Below are 20655 nucleotides of genomic sequence, written 5' to 3' on the forward strand. Positions count from 1 at the left end.
ATCTACCCCGTTATTTTATGAACTTATTAACTGAGTTGAATGCATTGCGACCTCCACCTCCTAGCGTCTTAAATATACACCACACAACTACGTTTTAAGTTCAGCAACCTACACTTCTTCAAAGTATCTGCCACATACGAGGTGCGATCGGAAAGTTTCCAGACTGTGTCAATAGAGGGTGAACCGGATGTAGTACGAGCTTCTGCCGCTAGGGGGTGCGGCCTACATTCATAGTGAATCAGTGTGCCAGCCGGCATCATCGAATTAGCATTTGTTTCTTAGTTACGGGCGTTTTGGTAGTGCATTACACCGACCCTCCTGCGATTTCGGAATGGCGTGTGCATCAAATTTTGCCAAAGACTCGCCAAAACGGCTACGGAAACCTATGAAATGCTAAAGCAAGCATTTGGGGAGTCCGCAATGGGTCGTGCACAAATTTTTGTGTGTGGCATTCACGTTTTAAAAATGGCCGAACCTCTGTCGATGATGACGAGCATTCTGGACGACCATCTTCGAGCACAACGCCCGAAAATGTTACGAAGATTCGGCAGGCCATTCACGAAGATCGACGTCGTACCATCAACGACTTGTGCGACATTGTTGGGATAGGCTATGGGACCTGTCAGCTGATTCTAAAGGAAGAACTCCACATGCGACGCATCCTGTCTGAGGACCAGAAGCAGAATCGACTTCTCGTTTGTCAGAGCTCAAAGATCTTGCAAGAACCGACCCCAACTTCCTTTCTAAGCTCCGTGTGACTTCTTCCTCTTCCCAAAGATGAAAATTCAGCTAAAGGGAAGGAGATTTGCGACGATAGAAGAGATTCAGGCAGAATCGCAGATGGTGCTTGACAGGCTGACAAAGAAAGATTTCCAGGGATGCTTCCAGGCTTGGCAGCGGCGCTGGGATCGTTGTGTTCACTCCCAGGGGAACTACTTCGAGGGTGATGGATGAATTTAATACCTTAGATAAGTGTACGGGTTTTTATACGCGCAGTCTTGAAACTTTCCGATCGCACCTCGTAAAAAGTGAGGAAGTGTGTTGATTAGCTAATCAACTGCCCATAAATTTACAGCCACGGCTCAGGATTTATGTTAAGGTTACCACTAACAGTTTATAGGCCGCTTTGAATCAATGATTTAAGTTTAGACTGGTGACATCGACTTAGTAGCAAGTGTGAAAGCAATTTCCCTGGACCCCACTCGACCTGTTTCTTTCCAAAACTGCATAAAATTACTCGTACGTCTGCCCTCTTGCGGGGAGGGAAGGTTAATTACGATTTTACACCTGCTCGTAATTGCAGTTAACCTGGAACGCAACCTCTAGTAAACCTCGTGGCACATCGTCCACAAACAGTTGGCCTTCTACGGGAGCGTTGCCTGCATAAGGGCGGTAACAAATCGCAGAGTCTCTCTTCAACATAAGATTTATTCATCGAATCTTACCTTCTTGTTAACAAAACAAGCGTGCGAATTGCAATCTCAAACGTTTACACTTTCCACAATTTGTAAAAAAAATTACAAACAATATCTAAACGTTCCTCCTTTAATCTCTACTCTTTCGACTGCATAAAGGAAATGATTATTGTGGGGCCTTGAATTTATATTACAAACTGACCAACAAATATAAGGCCTAAGATTGTACTGAAAGTATCAATCTGTAAATGTAAAACGTTTTCTTAAAAGGTGACATCGGTCCATTCCTGATATACATAAATTTAATGTCATAAGTATTGTAACTCAACTGCAATACAACACAACGCGAGTTAGTGTTGGACTCTTACAAATACAGCAGTTCTGTTTGCTGTGTAAAAGTATTAATTATACAAATAAATATGTACCAAAGCTGTGAATCTTCGAAAATATATCACCGTACATCACTATCTGACAATCCTGTAAGTGGCTCTATCTCCGTCTTCAGGTTCCTACTCAGTTGGGCCCACTAGATAGAGCTAATCCCCGTCTCCGAAACGTCGTTTTACTTTTTATATTTTATTTACTACACGATGGATATTATTTTTATTATTAGTGTTCTGTCTGATGACAGGTCCATATGAACAGGATCCTTCCATCCTTTTCTCGGACTGGGACCTGTTCATATACGTTCTTGGCAGATGATCCAGAAGTGGTTTGCCATTGCCTTCTTCTGTGTGTGAATGGAGTAATTGTTGGGATGCCACGGAGGAAAACTCCGTGTTGCCGAGACCACGGCCTTGCCCAACACAAGTTATAAATTCGGGCACCGTCGGGAATCGAACCCGAGACCCCAGGACTACAAGGCCAGCGTTCTAACCGCTAGACCACCGTGGCGGTATACGATGGATAACATCCAGGAAAATTTTTATTCAAAACACAGAATATTATTATTTGCGAGTTACGCGATGATTCGACTGCAAACGGCATAAGAACGATTTACGACTGGTGAGATGTAACACTTTTGGTACTCGCGTGGAGGAGTAGAGCGAAATATCGGAGAGGGGAACCAGTACCGACCAGATTAAAACAGCTTACAGCAAAGACACGATTAGCCTATCTAAACGGGGCAGGACAGAAAACGTTGTAAATCTGTAAACAAAATTCTATTTTTTAAAGACATTATAATGTATATTTGCGTCTGGGCCTTCCTTTTCTTTGTGTCAAGGTCAAGACCTCAAAATGTAGTAGGCGCTTGGTACAGGAGTGTGATTCATCTCGCTGCACGCTGAGTTAGTTGATAATTAATAAAATAGGCACGGATAACCGAAGGTAAGATAACATGAACTGTGCTGAATTTAATTAAGGACGAATAGTATAGTATTTCCACGGTCTCTCAGCAGAGGAAAATTCAAGTTATCGTACGATCCATGAATGCCCCCCACGACTGAACTTCCTAAACCACCTTAGGATATGTTTGCGTAACTTTGCGAGTACTTTCTCGCTGAAGAAACTTCGCAGATATTAACGACAGTTTACCACTATAGGACTGAAAAAAATATACAAAAAGTTTTGATAGTTAAAAACATGGTCGCTTCTCGTAACAGGATGATCCATAGTTGAACTTTAACAAAGTCTAAACCAATACAAAAGTTGTCAGTGGAACCACGGTTCCGGATAATTTGACGTAAATACGTCTATACGGAAAGGAAGTTTATATATTGGCTTTATTCTGAGTATTTCCTTTATACATGCTTTACAATTGCGTAAAGTTTGATTAAAACATTGCTTATTCAACTTGAATTAGTTACGCTTAAGATGGCTCTGTGGTAGTTGAATGTAATGTAATGTAACGTTTCCTAGGTAACAACAATTCCGAGTAAACACGACGTTCCCTAAGTACACTTGTTACACTTTTTGCCGAATTACCCTTCCTTATAGACGTATTTACGTCAAAAACACATTAGCTTTGCCAGCAGCCGACTACAATACACCATCGGAAGATCGCGATGAATCAATGAACCAGAAAATATATGTAACCTGCCGAGGCCTAATTTAAGGAACTCGGCATTTGATTGGAGGGACTGAGAAAAGTCACAAAAATGGTGTCACGGTATTCGGTATCCGAGATGAGATTGGAATCCGGGTCTCCTAAATACGAAAATGCAGCAAGGCCGTGGTCTAGGCAACACGGAGTTTTCCTCCGTGGCATCCCAACAATTACTCCATTCACACACAGAAGGCAATGGCAAACCACTTCTGGATCATCTGCCAAGAACGTATATGAACAGGTCCCAGTCCGAGAAAAGGATGGAAGGATCCTGTTCATATGGACCTGTCGTCAGACAGAACACTAAATAAATAATAATAATCAGGTGGTAAAGATTATTCAGTAGTAGTTAACTGTAGCTTACGTAATATGAACACCTGTCATACGTGTAATTTTCTGATTTGTATAATCTTGGAAATTTCACTGTGCAAAGTCACACTATACGATGAGATACTGTGAATGTATTAAGTACCATCTACTGGCTTTAGCACCAAAACAACTACGTTATAACTCATAAGCAGTGAGGCAAATATTCGTCTGCCTGTCAGTCAGCTAACGTTACCTCCCCTAGAGGTCGGATGCCTCCACGACCCTTACCAATGTATCCAAACGCCGACAGAATAATGCATGGCACACACGTTCAAATATCTTAAATTCTTTGTCTTTGGCTACAAATTCATGGGCCTTCCACCTCTGTTATGGAAGGAATACACACACAAACACAAGGACCTGACAAAAATCAGCTGAAGTTGCTTAGTTCCTCAGAGGTCAGAGGTGAGTAGTGAACTTAAAGACGAGGGAAATGTGTGCTGTGATTGCCGATTTCAAAAAAAACGGTGTAAAAGCCCGGGCATCTAAAACGAGAAAACTAAAGTGAAGTCACGAAACTGTGCTAGAATTTGGGGTCTCGGGTTCGATTCCCGGCGGTGCCCGAATTTATAACTTGTGTTGGGCAAGGCCGTGGTCTAGGCAACACGGAGTTTTCCTCCGTGGCATCCCAACAATTACTCCATTCACACACAGAAGAAGGCAATGGCAAACCACTTCTGGATCATCTGCCAAGAACGTATATGAACAGGTCCCAGTTCGAGAAAAGGATCGAAGGATCCTGTTCATATGGACCCGTCGTCACACAGAACACTACAAATAAATAAAAAAAACACGGCACATCAACTGAACAAACCGAAGCCTCTACAGTATCACGGCAAAGCTTAGCTCTACGAACCAAATGCACACGAAACGCCAATTTTACAACCGAAAAATTTCAGGATGGTTCATACGACAGTCTTCAAATTTTAAAACTGTCTTCTGTCTATACAATTCCACATTTATTCCAAACCATTGGCTACCAACCTCAGTTCTTTGGAGATGCAAAGAAAATAATAATAAACTGATATAAACCAGGGTTACTAGAATATTATTTATGGTTTAAACAGCTACACCTTTAGTAACTATGATTACAGCATACAGCTTCGGTAAAGGCTGATTAATCACAGAGAATGTGCTATCTCAGCATTTGTATAGAGGAACGTAAGAAAAACCACGAAAAACTTTGCCGGGGGGAGACGCTTTCGGGGTGAAATTTGAATAAGGGGGGCCCCTCGAATACAAATCAAGAGTGGAAACCATTCAACCGCGACACTGGGTGATCCCTAGAACACACCTAGAAAGTTAAGAACTAAGAGTTAATAAGCAGAACTCGTACGATGACATTCAACGTTTTCCATTAGAACTGTTCCTTCCGAAAGTTATGTTTGCCTCTGCACTGCTATCTAGTATGAGCGAGCATTAACATATAAGTTAAAAACTGGTCCAAGCACACGACGAACGTCTTACGTCCAAGTCTAGAACAAGACATTGCTTTTACACTTTGTCTCATTAATTAGACTACTGACCTTTGAACTGCGCCAGAGGAGAAAGTACACACAAGCAGACAAACGAGAACGGTTCTCTTGAAACCAAAGCTGCCCCACACACACTGACTCCACTGTAGTCACCGCACAATGTGATTTGCAGGCAGACGGTCGAGAGAGGGAGCTGGGCTGTCACAACAGGTAAAAATAAAGCTAACTGGGGGAATGGGTCTCTACTAGTGGAACGAACTGAGCTGGCCTGGCAGAGGACTGAACCTACGTACTGAAGATTGTACGTGCTCACTCCTACTCCACGCCAGCTGTATCCCCCTCCCCCTCCCCCCACCACTTCTCTTGCTACATTGCCCGCTTACCCTGGACCACGAGTTGCGTCCCAGCCCGGCCAGACGGTAGGTAGCTACGGGAATGTTGGATCAATGTCTACATGGAAACCCTGGATCAATCGCCTCCCATCTTCGAGAGACATTCTACCGTGCCTACATGATCAGATCTCACCTTACAATAAAATATTTCAGTTGCAGTCCACCTCGAGGAATTGTTTTCGCAAGACATTCTGTGTTATGGGACTTCAAAACACGCCTATCTTAAAAAATCTCGGCTTTCCGCTAAAGCTACTTTAATATTCGTTAAATGTTTTCTTTCCCTGTGTTCTTATGTACGTGAAGTATACAATCAAGTAGTTCCATTTCACTTTAAAGCAAAAAGTTGTCAGCGGAACCACGGTTCCGGAGAATTTGACGTAAATACGTCTATATGGAAAGGAAGTTTATATATTGGCTTTATTCTAAATATTTCCTTTATAAATACTTTACAATTGAGTAAAGTTTGATTAAGACATTGCTTATTTAACTTGAATTAGTTACGCTTAAGATGGGTCTGTGGTAGCTGAATGTAATGTAAAGTAATGTAATGTAAGGTAAGGTAAGGTATTTTTATTTAGTGTTCTGTCTGACGACAGGTCCATATGAACAGGATCCTTCCATCCTTTTCTCGGACTGGGACCTGTTCATATACGTTCTTGGCAGATGATCCAGAAGTGGTTTGCCATTGCCTTCTTCTGTGTGTGAATGGAGTAATTGTTGGGATGCCACGGAGGAAAACTCCGTGTTGCCTAGACCACGGCCTTGCCCAACACAAGTTATAAATTCGGGCACCGCCGGGAATCGAACCCGAGACCCCAGGATTACAAGGCCAGAGTTCTAACCGCTAGACCACCGTGGCACTCGAGGGCTACACGATTAAAATTAGGTAAATTTCCCCAAACGTCACGAGGTATTTCTCGAAAACATTCCTAAATAAAGACTAACATTGGAAACAGGTTCATATTCAATTGAGATATTTCTCACTGCTTTTGTTTATCAGTCTTGAGGAAGGTATTGATTTCTGATTATATTATTCCTTCGCCAGTAAGACGCGTCCTAGTTCTACATTTGACGTACGTCATTACACTGAACACTTGATTACAGCAACAGGTACTGGCAAACGCCTTCATTAACAAAATGTGTTCAGATATCGGATAATTTTTATAACACAAAGGGGGGGAAAAGCCTGGGGAACGCAGAAAATACACAGGCGAGAGGTACGCGGGATGAGGATTGATGCACCTGTCACACAACAGCGTATTGCTCACGTCATGTATAATTACGATTCCGTAAAATTTAAACATTTCAAAGCAGATACTCTGCACTGACATACATTTTTCGTTCTCACATAAAAATTTCACGAGATCTTAGTGATGACATAAAACCTATTTAGCACTATAAATCTCAATAACAGTCTGCAAGCAGTGTTAGTCATAGCACACACATTTGACAGCAGAATTGCATGAACATGTCTCATTGCTGTCAGCCCCAAAGTACAAAAGTACTACAATTTTTTTTATTTCAATTACGTAAAAGTAATTAACGTAAACCTGACTCAAAGATCATTTCAGAATACTTATTTTAGGTTAAGGAAGTCTGGAAAGTGCAACCCGTACCGAAATACAAAGAATTTCCTCATGCGTTCTTCGCAATGCGCATTTATATGTATTAAATCTGCCACCTAATGGCACGTGTCCAAACCAGTATTTGCTAACTATAGCAAATTACCTCCAGTTGCCAGTCTCAAATCACTTAACCTTACACGCAAAACCCATTCCAGTCTTACCTAACCCAAGCACAACTCACATAACTTCCCAGCCAAAGGTAACCTAACCTAATCTAACCCAATCCTTGCCAACCCAGCTTAATCTTACAAAACAAACCGAAAAGTAGCACAGCTCAGACTAACCTGATGCAAAACCCACTTCGATTCCCTCACTCAGCCGCCACCACGAGTATCCACCAATGTAGAAATCGCAACCTCGGTTATGTCGAACAAATCTTCGCCGAAATCGGTCCAGTAACCACGTTAACCATCGTCACCTCGTATTCTCTCTTCCTGACATAATCTAAACTAACACAGTAGCCTGACGTAGTTTAATCCAACCTTACCTAATTTAAAGTCCTCACTTCACCGAACCAAACGCAACAAACAAAAGTTTCAAAAGTTTCAAAATATAAAAATTCTACGAGTTCTCAAAAATTTCAAAAAGTTTTAAAAATTAAGTTCTAAAAAATTAAAAATAGTGAAAAATCAAATTAAAAACTCAAGTTACCAGCATTTGTAAATTCTCATAACTTTCATTATCAGAACTTATGATTTTTAAAATATTAAAGAAAACCATAATTTTTTTAATTTCAAAATCAGAAAATTTACAATTCCCATATTTGGATCTAAACACTTAAAATTAAAATTTAAAGTTATCCTAAACACAGCTTTCTTAACCCAAAGCAAACAAACCTAAACCAAACGTAACATGTCCTAGCCTGGTGTAAAAAGGACGTAACTTAACCCAACCCAACCTAACCTAACCGTATATATGCTAAACCATCGCAACCAGATCTAACCCAACATGACCCAGAAAAACAATCCTCGGAACACTTCGGCTGGTTCTCCGCCTACACCAAAAAGAATCACGATTACCATGGTAACCATAACGTACGCGATAAAAGTACATAAAACGTAAAGCTGTCCCGCTATACGCCATGTACGCACTTGGGGGGAGAGAGCGTATAGCTCCTATAAACTCTTAACCTCGGCACCAGATGGGGGTGAGTGGTCAGCGTCACCCCCGGGAAAGGACCCCGGTACCCATTGGACAGGAGGCTGGGTGGACCCCAGAGCCGGTCGAACTGAGGCAAAATATAGATATCAAGATCTAAGATTATTGCAGAACGTTGTGGCCTCAGATTATCAAAATCGCCTGACAGGGTAGGCGCGTCATGGATTTGGCATTGGCTAAAACAGATCCACAGACGAAAGCCAAGATTACCTTGCTTTTTTAAAAAAAAGGACGAGAAAATCAGACGTTCTGTTCAATTTAACACGTGAACGTAGAAAGCGTCCATACTTTGTTGTGGTGAAGTTATCGCAAAGGAGAATTTAAATAGGGGGGGGGTGCAGGTATTTGAGAAAACGCGCGTCTCTTCTGTTGGCAGTCATAAGAATTTATAAAATTACGCACGGTGAAAACTACAGCCAAGTGGTAGAAACAACTCATATTGACGAAGTTGACAATGCTAGAAGACACTATGGACCAGTTAAAAATCCGAAATTTTAACTACACACCGACGTAAAACAGACCCTGATGGAGTAACTCAAAAACTTCAATTTGTCAGATACTGCACGGAAGAAAACTTTCTCATAGATTTCGTGGACTGTCGAACGCTCACAATGAGGACTACAGTCAGTTGTATGATGAAGGCATGACTTCTGAAGATACTTCTTGGTGAAATAGTTTCGGAAATTGTACAGATACAGGACTCAAGAACAACAAAATTCAAGGTAAGTTTATTCCGACCTAAACTTCGTACACTGTCAGCATTCACAGCGGCTTTAGAATCACGTTACATTTAGCCACAATGATATACTGAGTTCTAATAAATAAATTTAAAAATTTAACATGGGAGGCGCTGTGAAAGTTTGCCTATTTTCAGTAATGTGCGATCACTTCTATTGTAATCGGAGGCAATTTGGTTATCAAGACTACATGTACTACAAGAAGCAAGCAAGATTTTTTAATAAAATGACTCTCCATATTTGTTAAGATATATTTTCTAAACTCAACAGATAAAACACCTGCGTTTAAAATCCAAAATGAAACAATTTAATCATTCTTACAAACTTCCGGATTTAACCCAAAAAAAAAGAGAAAGTTGGATTTGAGATTTTCACGGCGGTAAAGATGGTTGTGTCGTGAAGTTTTGTAGAAGTTAAACTACCAGACTACAAGGCACAACAATCCAGAAGACAGCCATCTTCAAAAAAAATACGTTTAGAAAAGCCTTGGTGACACCAACATGTGACCATAAGTATCTCCAATATAATGTTAATAAAACGAAAAAAAATATAACCCAAATTCTAACCCAATCCACTAATTTGTAGAGAAATTTAAAAAAAAAACACTTTTCAGTCCTAACTTTTTATAATGTCGCTGAATTCGAAATCTCTTTATACATACAATCGGCAAAGCTGACAAGTCACCTTTCTATAAAATCCTACGAATCCCTGACAGAATGTGTATTTGAAACTGAGTTTGAAGCTGTCTCTTCCTAATTTTTTGGATTTACATTACAAACGAATACCTTAACTTCCCAAAACCAGCCATCGACGTATTATTACTGCCTTTCGTCAAAACATATATTTTCAACGACGAAATCCTAGCACGGCAACCACCTTCAACTAGAAAGTGGCTTCCCAGTTGCAATACCAGCCTCAGGCCACCTACGGGTTCTCAAATACGCGGGTCCACCTTTCACACTAATTAAAGATAAGTTAATTTCTTCTAATATAAAATAGCGTATAGTGCACGGCTTGTATATAATTGCACCAGAATCGTGAAGTCTAAAACAAGCCACAAGCTAAATTTCGCCCGTCCAACCGGCACGCAGTCACCTCGGAGATCGACACATCGACAAGAATGTTTACACAGAAAGGCGCCTGGATTAAATATGAACGGGATTTTAGCCGGGCCCCAATGCTTCGTGCCACCAACTACCTGAACGAAAAAGTATAAATCCCAGGGGTACTGATCACTGTTCGCGTACCCCCAGATATAATTTATCTTAAACTTTGTACCCCAAAGTTGTTGGCGCATAATTCAAGTTATACATAGTATATAATCTACATCTAAAATAAATTAAATAAATTACATTATTGATTATTCAGTGTTTGTCATAAAATATTTTTTTTTAAATTTCACGTACCCCCTAAGATGTCTTCGCGTACCCCCAGATATAATTTATCTTCAACTTTGTACCCCCAAAGTTGTTGGTGTATAATTCAAATTATACATAATATATAATCTACATCTAAAATAAATTAAATTACTGATTATTCAGTGTTTCTCATAAAATAATATATATTTTTTTTAAATTTCACGTACCCCCTAAGATGTCTTCGCGTACCCCCAGATATAATTTCTCTTCAACTTTGTACCCCAAAGTTGTTGGTGTATAATTCAAATTATACGTAGTATATAATCTACATCTAAAATAAATTAAATAAATTACATTACTGATTATTCCGTGTTTATCACAAAATAATATATATTTTTTTTAAATTTCACGTACCCCCAGGGGTACGCGTACTCCAGGTTGAATACCACTGGTTTAGAGGACTTAGGGCTACGACATCTTGTCCTTAAAAAATTAAAAGAAAGAATTGTTCGGACTACTTTATTACAAGCAAGGCGCAAAATGCCCTTTTAAATTTGATCAGACCATTCTGAGAGCCGAGTTGCATATTGTACAAAACATTCATTTACTTCAGCTTCAAGTTGATATTTAAAACAAAAGACCAGCTGATACCGCCAAACAGTGCAACTTTTAATATTTAATATTAATTATATAAACACGCTAACAAGTGTAATATTTATTTCAGGAACCATCCTAAAACAGAATACCTCGGGACATGAATTATTTTATTGTGAGTAAATAGCCGAACGTTAGCTCAGGTTTAAGGCATGTTACATCTTTCGGAGGATATTCGATTAAAACATTGGCCACAGTAACAAAAAAAGTAGTTTTCCTCCTGCAGACTGATTCTGCCAATGTGCAATGAAACAGGGCATGGCCTTTTACGTAGCCACAGAATGATTTAATTTCGTTATATTTGTTTAAATCTTGTCAGTCAAATCACAATAAAATTCCCATTAAATATTAAAATATTACTAAAATTAACATTTAAATATTTAAAATGATTTTTTTTGTATCTTATATGCGTCATGTTTGTGTTTGATTAAATATATTTATTTTGTACAGTCTATACACAAACGTTTGAAGTTTATTGGTGTTGTAAAAATTATATAATATTAAAACATTTCATTGTGTAAAATATTATATTAGCGCTCTTAATCGTAAATACGATTTTACATTATATTTTTTTAGCGCTTTTTATTAAAACGACATGTTTCGACGGGTAATACCGTCGTCTTCAGGTTTTCATCAATTTAAAATATTTTAAAAACTATTAGATATTTAATGCAATATATTATAATGATCCGTAGTTCTGTTTGTAGCTTTCCATTTTCATGGTAAGTTGCTTATTGTAGTCAGACGTTATATTTATATGTGGAATTAATGTTTAATTATTAATTAAAATGTTTTAACATTATATAATTCTTTACAACACCAATAAACTTCAAACGTTTGTGTATAGACTGTACAAAATAAATATATTTAAAATGATGTTCTCTATCGAAATGTTCGATTTACATTAGAGCATCACTTTTTTACACGACATGTTTCAGTTCTAAAAGAACCATCTTCAGGTGTATATAAAATTATATAAACTTAAATATAATTTCTTAAACGCAACTTTTAGTCAGATGTTTATCAGATTTAAAATGTTTTCTTCCAGATTTTATTGTATTTTTTTTAATTTCGATAATAAAAATGAAGTAGCCAACATTTCCTCGTCCGACATTCTACGCCATATATCAACTAAATTCAAATTAGCCTTTAATGCAGCTAGAAGAAGGCACAAATATGAATCGCCTTTTTATCTCGATGTTCCACATCACGGGATGCGAGAAACGTCGTAATAGTTCTCTCATCCGCCAGTACACGAACAAACCAGCAGCCAGAATACGATCAATAAACACCAAGTGCCATTCTTCTGTTCAACTCAACACTGTCGGATCGTAACCATAGCAACGCTGTTGTAACTGTATGGATCGTCCTCTATCAAGTGATGAAACACTTCAGCATATGGCTCCTAGATACAACATCGCACCCTAATTATATAATTTATCATTTCAGTCGTCTGCCTATATCTTGCACTCGGAATATCTCCGGTTCGTATACTCAAGATTATTTATTATTCATTTCATGAAGACGAATGACAGAATATCTCGAAACAATACAATTCCCTCCCCAACTAAGAATCTTTAAGTATCCTGCCAACATTATCATCGTCGCCAACCAAATGGTATCTACCTACAGGCTCAACACAGTCGAATCCAGCACTCAGTACGAAATGCGAAGAAATCCGAGAACCAGACACACAACCCATAGGGCGGTATCGCACTAGGATGCCATGGCAGCGACACCAACAGCGATGCCATGGCGTCCAGCTGCCAGAAAAAGACGCCAGACGAAATTGAGGGCTATTAGCAAAGAGAAATATCCATTTTTAATCAATTTAGAGAAAATTAGATTTACCTTTATCAAAACTACATATCTGGAGTGAATTTCAATTCTGTAACAAAGAAATAAGTAAAAAAAAAATTCTCCATATACACACACTTTGCACGTCCATACCATTATTGAATTTGAAATATTTCAGTTCTTGCAAATCACATGTAATATTACATGAACAAACTTTATTTAATAAAACATTATAAAAGCAGGTTTCTTCTTAATTCACGTTATTTGTGATATATAGATAGCTAAACAAAAAAACTTATAAATCAAGTTGCCATATTGGAAAGCGGCCCCACAAATAAAGCCATAGAAACACTTCTTAGCTAATTCTTTCTTTTCTACTGTAAATAAATCTCCTCCAAATATTTCCACAAGTTCTACCCAGTTTCTTTTTTTCAAGTCCCGGTTTGCGTATTCAATAGCAGATGAATCCCATAGTCGGGACTGAATTTCAATTATCAATCTTTCGGTGTCGAAATTATCCACGTTTGGAAGAAACAGAAATACACACAAGCACATTCACGCACGGACGTCAATGGACTGGCCAGACTGTCATGTGATGTTAATTTGGCCTTGGCAGCGATGCCAGTAGCATTTGAACTTGGCATCTTGGTTGGCAGCGCTGCCAGACGGATGCCAGATGCCATTATATGACTACTAAATTAATGCATTAAGTTTTGCCGAAATGCTGGCAGCTGCGCCATGGCCTCCCGTTGGCATCCTAGTGCGATACCGCCCATAGAGTTACCCAAAGGGGCCAACCGATGCCAGGGGTTCTAAGCCCACAGCGACTGTGCCCAACCGGGAGCTCTGACAACAACCCCGGATCCAAGAGCTACCTACAACTTCAACCTCGCTAGCATCTGTGGCTGACCCTCGGTGAAAAGTAAGTGATCGGGTATTAGCATGAGTTCTCGTGTCTCCGACCATAAGAAAACTTTCGTGACGGGTTGGCTGTTCGCGGGAGACAGGTTATACTGCATATTTTTCTTTTTATAAATAAATCGCACTTACGTAGCAACGCATTAACATCAAGTTTTAGGCAAAGGCTTGAATCTTCATCAAATTCCCCTCCTCATGGATATTGAAACCGGACTTACGCATCACTTACGCCAGATTTGTCAATTCCCAAAACCGAAGACCGCTTTGAAGTGCCACAGATTTTCGGACATTCATAAACACGCGACGACCATTCTGAAGAGCATCTACGAAGTTCCAGAAATGTTTAGAGTAGTGAAAACACAAGACTCATTGAGTGTAGCTACGTCGAAGGTGACGGTAACATATATCAAAGACTGTTTCAAGGTAACTGTCGGTGGTGGTGTTGAGTGATACCAAGCTCAAACCTCCACTCGCATACGACTCACAAAACTCAAAGAGCTCTGGAAAAGACGGAACAAAGCATCAGTGCCATTCATATGGCGATCGAACGAGAAGACCCCGGTGAAAATATTAGTATTAACATATTACACAACAAGCTGTCTCGTTCTCCTTATTGCATCTTAATTCGCCAAAAAAAAAAAAACTAGGATAATACACGCCTTTTAATATCTGATAATACTTTAGGAAATTCTATTAATGTTGACGACAAGACCAGTAATATTAAAGTAATTCAATTTTTTTTTGTATAAAAACTGTTCAACTTCAATCTTCTAAGATATTGTAAATGCGTCATATTGTGATTATATATTATTAAAATATTTATTAAAACTTTTGCCGTCAATCACAAAATATAATATTGTTAAAAGATTAAAACATCAATTAACGTTCCCCTTCGAGTACTCGATTACATTGGAACTTACACGACTAGTTTCGGCTATAATTTAGCCATCAACGGGTGTTATGTAGTTTAAACTTATTACATGAATTACTGATTGTTAATGTTTTTATGATTTATATTCTTCATTTTTCTGATGATGTTCTGGTCCTTTGTATTTCTCTTCTTCGTTGGTTGTATTATCACAGGTCACTGTAAGTTCCAATGTAATCGAGTACTCGATAGGAACGTTAAATGATGTTTTAATCTTTTAACAATATTATATTTTGTTTATATCTTAATTGCATCATGCTTGTGTTCCTCAATACAATACTTTTATTTTCCGTCGTTACACAAGCTTGTTGTTAAAAATCATATAAAATTTCACATGTGAAACAATTTTATGTGAAATTTTATATGATTTTTAACAACAAGCTTGTGTAACGACGGAAAATAAAAGTATTGTATTATATTTTGTGATTAACGGAAAAAGTTTTAATAAATATTTTAATAATTCAATCTTCTACTTCAAAAAGTTCGATTAAAGAAACGGAAGTTGATGTATCTTCGGATTAATTTAATAAGCCTTCCGGGATCGCCCACATACTTAATTTGCCTCCAGACACCCTCGTGGTCTTTACCCACATGTGTTTCATCAAACCATTACTTCCAAGGGTTTGGTCGACCTAAATTGTGGAAACCATGGTAAAAAAAAATTACCATGTTCAGAAGAGTAACTGGACATTCCCTAGCCATCGACGCGCAGAAACGCCAACTAAGTCCTCCTTTAACATTTCAACCCGAAGTGGAACCCGTCGATAAAGTTTTCGTAAAAATCCCAGCTATTCAGTTTCAAGAAAATCCGTTCAGCTGTTTTATAGCCGTTATATACAGACACTTGGAGCCATTTTGACAGGCAATTGGAAAAGATCATCTAGAGCAGAGGTCTTCAACCTGGGGTACGTGAAATTTAAATATATATATATATTATTTTATGATAAACACTGAATAATGAGTAATGTGATTTATTTAATTTATTTTATATGTAGATTATATACTACGTATAACTTGAATTATACACCAACAACTTTGGGGGTACAAAGTTGAAGAGAAATTATATCTGGGGGTACGAGAACAAAAAAGGTTGAATACCACTGCCATTATTATTTATTATTTAGTGTTCTGTCTGACGACAGGTCCATATGAACAGGATCCTTCCATCCTTTTCTCGGACTGGGACCTGTTCATATACGTTCTTGGCAGATGATCCAGAAGTGGTTTGCCATTGCCTTCTTCTGTGTGTGAATGTAGTAATTGTTGGGATGCCACGGAGAAACCGGGGAAGCCCCCGGAGGAAAACTCCGTGTTGCCTAGACCACGGCCTTGCCCACCACAAGTTATAAATTCGGGCACCGCCGGGAATCGAACCCATAGAGGAATAAAAATCCATAAAAATGGCAACATATTTAAAACTCCATTCATTTTTAGGCGCGTACGCATAACAGCAGTGCTCATCCGACCGTACTTATGAAACAACTCTTCGAGTGACTGAAAAGATTTTAAAGATATTTGATAGGTCTCTGGGGGGAGTTCAACTATTGATACATTCCCAATTTTGATTAAGTCGGACAACAAAAACACATTTTACATAAAAACCTACAGGATTTTCTTAGCACCAAAGAGACAATGGGTCGGGAGTCAACATGATACACTGGTAACCATATCCAAAGGTCGAAGGTCACATTCTGGTCAATGCTCCGTATTTGCTAAAGGACGTGTAAATTTTCTAACTTGTTATAACTGCTCTGTCAAATTCTAATTCGGAATACGCCAAAACAACACACAAACAAAGTAATCTGTGCCAACGCGTTGTCTAAAACTGACTATTCGGAATGGAGCAAGGAACCGAACAGTAGAGACCTGTTCGACATGCCCTCACTTTCAAATGCCTAAACGCGTCGAAGTCTCTCTTCTCTCGACTTTGCTGACAGCCGTGCGCCCTACCAGCTGCAGAGCAAAGGTTTCCTTTACGCGGGTATTAAGCACACGGTATCCAATCAATACATTTTCAATCCTTTCAACTGTCGCACAATCTCGGGTCGTAAGTAACAACCGAGAAACAAGCTTTTAAGCACTGAGCCATAAAAGGCGTACAAATATCCCAGCGAAAGTAGTTTCTTCTGCAGATATCAGCTTATAAATGTGACGAATGCGAAAAGATGATGAATTTTTAAATCTAAAAATTCTTGACGATGGTGAAGAGTCAATTCAATAAAAATTTTCTTGGATATTATCCATCGTCTAGTAAATATAAAACGTAAAAAACGACGTTTCGGAGATGGGACTCTATCTCCGAATTCAGGTTCCTACACAGTTGGGCCCACTAGATAGAGCTAATCCCTATCTCCGGACCTTCCATCGTCTAGTAAATATAAAACGTAAAACGACGTTTCGGAGATGGGACTCTATCTCCGTCTTCAGGTTCCTACACAGTTAGGCCCACTAGATAGAGCTAATCCCTATCTCCGGACCTTCCATCGTCTAGTAAATATAAAACGTAAAAAAACGACGTTTCGGAGATGGGACTCTATCTCCGTCTTCAGGTTCCTACACAGTTAGGCCCACTAGATAGAGCTAATCCCTATCTCCGGACCTTCCATCGTCTAGTAAATATAAAACGTAAAAAAACGACGTTTCGGAGATGGGACTCTATCTCCGTCTTCAGGTTCCTACACAGTTAGGCCCACTAGATAGAGCTAATCCCTATCTCCGGACCTTCCATCGTCTAGTAAATATAAAACGTAAAAAAACGACGTTTCGGAGATGGGACTCTATCTCCGTCTTCAGGTTCCTACACAGTTAAGCCCACTAGATAGAGCTAATCCCTATCTGTGTAGGAACCTGAAGACGGAGATAGAGTCCCATCTCCGAAACGTCGTTTTTTACGTTTTATATTTACTAGACGATGGATAATATCCAAGAAAATTTTTATTCAATGATTTTTTAACATCGGCACTAGATGGAAGTTTCCGGTTTCGCCACACAATTTACAGTCAGGAAAACAGCACCCAGTACAGAGAGACGCAGAACCAATCAGAACGTAAAATTTACCAGCGAGTCGTAACAAAGAGTTAGAACTGCAACACGGGTGAAAATTTCATTTCATAACGTAGACTGCCTTAATCGCCCGACAAAAATTATCTAAATACATAATTTTTAAAGTATCTGAACTAAAATTAAAGGTATAAAAGAATTCCCCTGACTTACAACGTCCAATTTCTCTTAAAACAGACAAGCCGAGATAAAATGCTATAAAGTCGAGTCACGTAGTATTGATCTGTCGCGCGAGTACACCATCTTAACTCTCTCAAAGCCACGTGTGACAGGGGGAGTCCCACAACTAATTAACATAACACCTACACGTCCCTGCTGCAAAGAGTTAATATTCAGTAACAAAATACGTTAAGGGAAACAACATCCTCCTACATTACCTACTAACAGAATCTCCCTAAACATCGAGGGCCCTTCAAAAGAAGTGACGAGAACATTTCAACATGACAGGCGACGACCCAACTAGGGACCTGGGCTGTTGCTGGAACCACAGTGTGGAAGGCCGCCTCGTGATAAAGGTAGAAACCGAAACAGGGAGCCTGTGTAAGGCCACAGGAGAATGTGGCTTACTGGGAGGCTGACATGGCTGTCGACAATACCAGTTTCTCACCGAGCACAGCGTTGACATCAAACTGCTTACTCACTACATCCTGAGGAAGACTTCGCCCATGGTTATCGTTCTGGACGGTCTGGTTCGGGGTTGAACTCATTGCCACTCTCCACATCAACACAGATGAAGAAGGCGCCAATACTCCGATACGTTCCATCTTAAACCAGACTTTAAGGAGACTGTTCACCCGAAGACATTTCAGGACATTCGCAGACCGGGAAAACTTGAACTCTTAGGTTTACATCCCTGAGTTTTGCGTCACATAAACAATGTTCCATTACTGCTCACGAATAATGCGATCAAAACTCTTAAAAAGGCGTCATTATTATTATTATTATTATTATTATTTAGTGTTCTGTCTGACGACAGGTCCATACGAACAGGATCCTTCCATCCTTTTCTCGGACTGGGACCTGTTCATATACGTTCTTGGCAGATGATCCAGAAGTGGTTTGCCATTGCCTTCTTCTGTGTGTGAATGGAGTAATTGTTGGGATGCCACGGAGGAAAACTCCCGTGTTGCCTAGACCACGGCCTTGCCCAACACAAGTTATAAATTCGGGCACCGCCGGGAATCGAACCCGAGACCCCAGGATTACAAGGCCAGCGTTCTAACCGCTAGACCACCTCATCTTATTATTATTTAGTGTTCTGTCTGACGACAGGTCCATATCAACAGGATCCTTCCATCCTTTTCTCGGACTGGGACCTGTTCATATACGTTCTTGGCAGATGATCCAGAAGTGGTTTGCCATTGCCTTCTTCTGTGTGTGAATGGAGTAATTGTTGGGATGCCACGGAGGAAAACTCCGTGTTGCCTAGACCACGGCCTTGCCCAACACAAGTTATAAATTCGGGCACCGCCGGGAATCGAACCCGAGACCCCCAGGATTACAAGGCCAGCGTTCTAACCGCTAGACCACCGTGGCGGTTGCTCACGAATAACGCGATCAAAACTCTTAAAAAGGCGTTACCAGAGTTAAAATTGAAGTAAATTTGTTCTATGTAAAAGGTAGCAATATTAGAGCAGGCTTTCTTGAAGCCACTTTCGGTAGTAGGTTAATCTTCGCATCTATAAAGGTCGGCTGGTTCCCCAGGTCTAAAAGAAAGCTATCTTTGGGGAAGCCCGGACAATTGCTTAGCTCCTGGTCCACGGCTAAAAATAACAATCAAAGGACAAGATGCATTATAACAGCGCGAGGTAGGCACACGCGACAATTAACTCACTGTAGGAGCCACATCCTTAGACACGATCGTCAGAGTAAAAGAAACAGAATGTTTCACAGGCAATACTTCCGTACTATTAACTATTAAGCCAATTCCCGCACATGTGCTCGTCACTTTTCATCTGAATATAACTGTATTATAGCCCAGAGTAAAAATGTGGTGATCACTGTTCTAAATATAACTGCGTACAGGATTATATAAAGTCAGAGATAAAAAAAATTACCTGTAAGAAAGGAGGTTTTCGCCCAAATTTAATCTGACACGCGTGCAGAATATACCAATCACGCATACCCGCAGAAATATCGAAAATAAAACACGCGGTACGGACGACTTCTGGTGAGATTCGTGCTAGACGAATTGGCAATGAAGCAAGTTTATTTCCAATTTCTTCGGTTTTCCGCTGGTAATCTTCTGCTCCATAAGCACGTATCATAGCCGCAGGACAGATACGGCAACACACGGCCTCGGTCCTAAGTTACGGGCTTCAAATATCGCCCGCCAACTAAATGACCTCTGAGAAAAGGTAGTTATAATTTAAATAACATGAGTCCTACGCCCTACTTTCAGTGGACATGCAACTTCAGTGCAATATAACACAAGCTTTCGGTTCTCGCGGACGAATATTCCATTAAATTTAACTGAAGGCTGCATAAAAATCCATAAATGGTCCGATCACACCATTCTATGGGGGGGGGGGGGCCGATGGCCTCGAGGTCCACCGAAGACTTTCAATGCAATTCTCAACAATCTAAAGGAGTCTTCAGTATTTATTTTCAATTTTGTTTTGCTATGGTTTAGATACTTAATTTGTTCGTAACCTTCGGGTTCGGTGAGCCATCTAGTTATGGTTTAGACCAGTGGTATTCAACCTGGGGTACGCGAAGACAT

The 20655-nt window shown here is 39.7% G+C and overlaps 1 protein-coding gene across 3 annotated transcripts in view; it reads right to left on the minus strand.

The window, feature by feature from the left end:
• The window catches only part of mub (poly(rC)-binding protein mub), a 105394-nt gene that overhangs the window by 65328 nt on the left and 19411 nt on the right, over positions 1-20655 (minus strand). Inside the window, exon 1 of one of the 3 annotated variants that reach the window (XM_087348373.1) lies at positions 5358-5597. The exons of the other annotated variants lie outside the window; for them this stretch is intronic. The gene's annotated coding sequence lies outside the window, so the exon portion shown is untranslated. Of the gene's footprint in view, positions 1-5357; positions 5598-20655 lie in introns of those variants that run through there. 3 annotated transcript variants of the gene reach the window in all.

This window comes from Zootermopsis nevadensis, unplaced genomic scaffold, assembly GCF_977971745.1.
Source record: "Zootermopsis nevadensis isolate Lab colony 2312 unplaced genomic scaffold, Znev_1.0 Znev_ptg000013l, whole genome shotgun sequence".
NCBI lineage: Eukaryota > Metazoa > Arthropoda > Insecta > Blattodea > Termopsidae > Zootermopsis > Zootermopsis nevadensis.